Genomic DNA, 6000 nt, shown 5'->3' with positions numbered 1-6000 from the left:
GTGTGTGTGTGTGTGTGTGTGTGTGTGTGTGTGTGTGTGTGTGTGTGTGTATACCTGTATATGTGGACTGGGAGGCCTTTTTAATCAGTAGGTCATCCATTAATAAAGACCTGGGATCAATGTTCAGTAGGCCCCCACTGTGCCCCTGAAACTGAGCTGGAAACCTGAGAGAGTCTGCTGCCTGCCTGCCACCCAGCCCCAGCCAGAGAAACCCTGCCATGTTGCATGGTGTTACATTCCCCCATGGGGATGTCATTTCATCCACCTGGGACCGGCACCCAGTCTCCTGACTGCCAGGCTCAGATGAGAGGGGAAAGCCGTCTTGTAGTTGTACCTTCATCACTAGTAGGCCTAGGCTTAGAGTTAACTCGTTTCTAGCCTCAATAGCCTGGGGCGGAGGTTATACTTAAACATACATGTATTTGAAGCCAGGTCTGGTGTGAAATGGTGTTTGGGTGAATACCATTTCAATTATATTAAATGGAAATGGACATAGATGGAGTAGCGTGAACTGAACTGTTGTTTTTAATTAAAATCGTCAAAAAGGAACAAAAATAGCTTCTTAGTAAATATTTTTTTTATTTTACCTTTATTTAACTAGGCAAGTCAGTAATGAACAAATTCTTATTTTCAATGATGGCCTAGGAACAGTGGGTTAACTGAAATAGCAATTTCTCAAGCAAGAACTTTGCTAGGACTGTGGAAGGGGTCTGAGTGGGGAGGGGAAAATCAAAATGTAGCTGTTATTGGCAGATGTTTGGAACTCTCTTTCTTATTGGTCTATTAACTAATTTAACCGCATGGTGATGTCACCATTGAAGGCCAAAATTCCATCCCACCAAAACTGGCTGAAAGTTCAAGTAGTCTTTTCAAACAGCTACAATTTCACAGTATTATTCCAACCTCAGTGTGGAAATACATAAAACACTGGAAAATCACCCGTTTGACTGCACTGGGCCTTTAACCATCAGTGGGGGACATGCTAAACTGACCCAAAATCAGCCTCTATGGGCAACTTCATCCTACTCCGTTATAAACAGAGAGGAGAGAGCATTTGGGCGGTGACCATACCTCAATCCCACTGCGGCATTCTGGGACAGCAGGATTCTGACTCCACACCCTTGTACCAGCATCCTGCATTAAGCTCACAGAGAGCCCCACCCCTAAGCAGTGCAGCAGGAGATGCGTGCATTGTGCACGTTGTTTACAGAATTAGATTTCTCCCAATCTCAAAATGTTTCTGCAGGTTTCATTCAGTTTGGATGGTTTTAGATTGACACAGTGTGTTAGGCAATGACATTCTGTAACATTGTACCATATTTACAGAGTTTTTATTTTATTTAACATTTAAATATACAGTTTAGTCTCACTGACATCAAATCTATTTCACAAGAGAGATCTGTTAGAGATGACAGCAGTCACTGATGACAGTCAGTAGCTCAAAACATACACACTGATGACTGTCAGTAGCTCAAAACATACACACTGATGACTGTCAGTAACTCAAAACATACACACTGATGACTGTCAGTAACTCAAAACATACACACTGATGATTGTCAGTAACTCAAAACATACACACTGATGACTGTCAGTAACTCAAAACATACACACTGATGACTGTCAGTAACTCAAAACATACACACTGATGATTGTCAGTAACTCAAAACATACACACTGATGACTGTCAGTAACTCAAAACATACACACTGATGACTGTCAGTAACTCTTGGGTAAAACACAGTATTGACAAAGGAAGGCCGCTGTCCTGCAGTCCTTGCCAGTGAGTATCTTTACTCTCAGTATTCAGCTAATGGGTCCACAGGTCATGAGGACATCATTCACCAACTAGCCTACAGTAGTCGAACCAATAGCAGTCCGCTGTGGAGCCTGGGGGAATTGGGATGGTTTATAATAGCGCCAGAGGCACAGCCCACGGGTCACCTGACCAAACGGGCTCTGCCTCGTCCTATCAGAAGGTCAGTATGAGGTTGTGCATTACGTCATGCAGCCAGGCCCGGGTGGCGCAGCCCTTTTGACCAACGCACTGCGGATAAAGCAGCAGCTCTAAATATTTCATTGAGGAGCTCGGGTTTCTGGACTCTTGGAGGTCAGGCCTGTGGAAAGAAGCCTCTTCCTCCGCCCATCCTCCACGGCTACAGGGAGAAGGCAGGAGGGTGGGGGGGGGGTGGGGGGGGGGGGGGGGGGGGGGAGTGGTGTGAGGCTGGTGTTCTTCCTCTCTGTGTAGGCTGTGGCCCAGTACTGCGTGTTTCAAATCCCACCTCTGAAGACCAAAGTGCTTGTGACTTTGAGCGACGACCAGAGGCAAATCTTGCTCATTTGTCCGTTTAAAAAGTTCCCCCACAAGAATATTAGGTTCATGGCTCCCGTTAGCAACAATTAAATCAACCGACAACTGAAGTCGACAGTAGAACAGTGGTGGTCCTGTATAACTCATGTCTGTGTTGGGGCCTATTGGCAGTAACACATGTCCATCACTGACATTCCTCCCAGTGTCCATGTCCCTTTAGGGGAGAGCCCTGGACAGGCTGGGGCTTGTCCCTTTAGGGGAGAGCCCTGGACAGGCTGGGGCTTGTCCCTTTAGGGGAGAGCCCTGGACAGGCTGGGGCTTGTCCCTTTAGGGGAGAGCCTTGGACAGGCTGGGGCTTGTCCCTTTAGGGGAGAGCCCTGGACAGGCTGGGGCTTGTCCCTTTAGGGGAGAGCCCTGGACAGGCTGGGGCTTGTCCCTTTAGGGGAGAGCCTTGGACAAGCTGGGGCTTGTCCCTTTAGGGGAGAGCCTTGGACAGGCTGGGGCTTGTCCCTTTAGGGGAGAGCCCTGGATAGGCTGGGGCTCGTGGGCTACGACAGGCTGGGGCTCGTGGGCTACGACAGGCTGGGGCTCGTGGGCTACGACAGGCTGGGGCTCGTGGGCTACGACAGGCTGGGGCTCGTGGGCTACGACAGGCTGGGGCTCGTGGGCTACGACAGGCTGGGGCTCGTGGGCTACGACAGGCTGGGGCTCGTGGGCTAGGACAGGCTGGGGCTTGTGGGCTAGGACAGGCTGGGGCTTGTGGGCTACGACAGGGGGCATGTTCACAGAGGGAGAACAATGGCAGGGGTGAGGGAATTTAGAGGTTTAAAGAGGGAGACAACAATAGAGAATAGAGAAAAATAGGGTGAGAGAGAGTGAGGGAGTGAAACTGAGGTAGAGTCAGTGAGTGAAACGGAGGTAGCGAGAGAGAGAGGGAGTGAAACAGCGAGGTAGAGAGTGAGTGAAACAGGGAGGTAGAGAGTGAGTGAAACAGGGAGGTAGCGAGAGAGGTAGAGAGAGTGAGGGAATAAAACAGCAATTTAGCGAGAGAGTTTTGTTTTCCCTGTTTTGCCTTTTGTACTTTAACTACTTGCACATCATTACAACACTGTATACAGACATATGAACCTTTGTAAGTGTAATGTTTACTGTTCATTTGTTATTGTTTATTTCACTTATGTTTATGTTTCACTTGCTTTGGCAATGTAAACAAACATTTCCCATGCCAATAAAGCCCTTAAATTGAATTGAAATTTAATTGAGAGAAAGGGACAGAGTGAAGGAGGAAGTGAGGGAGGCACAGAGAGAAATATAGGGAGATCTACCTTCAGATCCCTGTGAGTTCTAGGGGCTCCATCCTCCCTAAAAAAAACTAACAGTGAGAAGGAAATGACATGACACATTTTAATTCTGCTCCTCAGGACTCCAGTGTTCACATGAAAGCAGACAGAGATAGATTACAGATTTCTATGTGAGTTTATATTTTTGGGTGGAGGAGATTAATAATGCTTTATAACGTAGAGTTTAGGTACAGCAGTGATAAGGAAAGCAAATGTGTAGCAGCGCCATCATCTGGGCTAATGTGGAACTGCAGGATCTTTGGGGATCAAGTGGCATCATGGCAGCTACAAACTACCCATCCCTTCACAGTAATGTGCCTACCCCAACCATAGTGTGGTGGCTCAGATAGTTATTTTCACAATGGTGGCCGTGTAACCAGTTCACCACAGTACAGCTTGGCTCAGTACTGGTATATCAAGGTTCATCCAACTCCCATGCCCAGCATGAACTCTTTGTTAGCCCCTAGCAGAGACACTCTATGATGGTTGCTTGATCGTTCTGAAAGGATCTGGTTTCTGTAAGCATTAAAAGGCTGAAACTCCCTAGCCCTCATGAGAGTTTCTGCCATGTTGCTTACACTGATCCAGTTCTTTCCTATCCATCTTCCAAGGTCCACCAATAGCTGTCTGGTTATCCACACTCCAAACTGGTACATATTGAATAATGATAAGCTCAAGCTTTCTGCTCATTTATTCAACTATCAACTTGTGAAATGCAAAGATTGTTGGTTGCAGTCATGAACAGGTTTCAGCCACCTAGGCCTGGCATACTAGCCTGAATCTCAGGATTCGCTGCACCCTGGCTGTTCATGTGGATGTTGGAACAGTGGTCCACATTGTTCGGAGAGTGACACAAGTACGTTGTGGGAGAGTGGACTGTAGTGAGAGGCTGCCATCTATCGGTAATAAACAGTATGACAACCATTAAAGATGTAAGGCGGGGCTCTAACTCTGGTTCATTACAGTTAGGGCTCTAACTCTGGTTCATTACAGTTAGGGCTCTAACTCTGGTTCATTACAGTTAGGGCTCTAACTCTGGTTCATTACAGTTAGGGCTCTAACTCTGGTTCATTACAGTTAGGGCTCTAACTCTGGTTCATTACAGTTAGGGCTCTAACTCTGGTTCATTACAGTTAGGGCTCTAACTCTGGTTCATTACAGTTAGGGCTCTAACTCTGGTTCATTACAGTTAGGGCTCTAACTCTGGTTCATTACAGTTAGGGCTCTAACTCTGGTTCATTACAGTTAGGGCTCTAACTCTGGTTCATTACAGTTAGGGCTCTAACTCTGGTTCATTACAGTTAGGGCTCTAACTCTGGTTCATTACAGTTAGGGCTCTAACTCTGGTTCATTACAGTTAGGGCTCTAACTCTGGTTCATTACAGTTATCTAAAAACTCTACTTTGAGTCAAGGCAGATCAACTCAATAACCGTTCATAAAGGGACTAATAATTCTAAATTTATCTTTANTTGTAGATAGTGTTAATGTGCATACATATACACAGTTCACTACACTATGAGGGGGAAAAACTACTAGTATACACAAAAACATCTACCCTGGGAACAGAGTGTTATAAATACTGAGCTAGATGAGGAAAATCCCCAAACTGAAACAGACAGTTTATACACAGTTAATGTTTATTTAAAAAAAAGAACTTACAGTTTATTTATACACAACTATTTATGAGGTTATAATCCTGTAGATAGAGAGCAGTGGAGGCTGCCGGGAGGAGATATAGGAGGATGGGCTCATTGTAATGGATGGAATGTTATAAATGGAACGGAGTTGTGGTTTCCATATGTTTGATACTGTTCCATTGATTCCATTCCAGCCATTACAATGAGCCCATCCTCCTTAAGCTCCTCCCAGCAGCCTCCTCTGATAGAGAGCGTCTGTCTTGTGACAAGCATGCCCACTTCACAATGCAGAGTAAACGGAGAGGAGAAAATGTAGAAGAGAGAGGGGATGAGGGAGGAAGAGGACTGAAATTCACGTAAGACCAAGGACAGATTTTAAAAAATGAAAACACCCTTGACTTTCAAGTAGTAGACAGGTACCAAATACAGTTCCGATAATGTTTTTTGTTAAGCATTTGTCCATGCCGTGTGCCCAATGTCCCCTGTAGTGAAAGCAGTAGGACTGTCTGGGTGTGGTGCGTTCCACTCTGGAGAAGCACAAAGACAGAACGCGAGGTGCACATGATGAATCGAGCCCCTCCACACCAGATGCATGCAAGACAAGTGCATGGGAGAGGTACAGTACAGTCAACACAGGGGTCAGGGGTGACGCCACGAAACAGGACTAGGTGGGGGGCGCCGATGGTGCAGATGGAAGCCAGGCCTCTACTT

Source organism: Salvelinus fontinalis, unplaced genomic scaffold (assembly GCF_029448725.1).
Source record: "Salvelinus fontinalis isolate EN_2023a unplaced genomic scaffold, ASM2944872v1 scaffold_0648, whole genome shotgun sequence".
Classification (NCBI taxonomy): Eukaryota; Metazoa; Chordata; class Actinopteri; order Salmoniformes; family Salmonidae; genus Salvelinus; species Salvelinus fontinalis.
The sequence above is the reverse complement of the archived record's forward strand: the minus strand, read 5'-3'. Positions refer to the sequence as shown.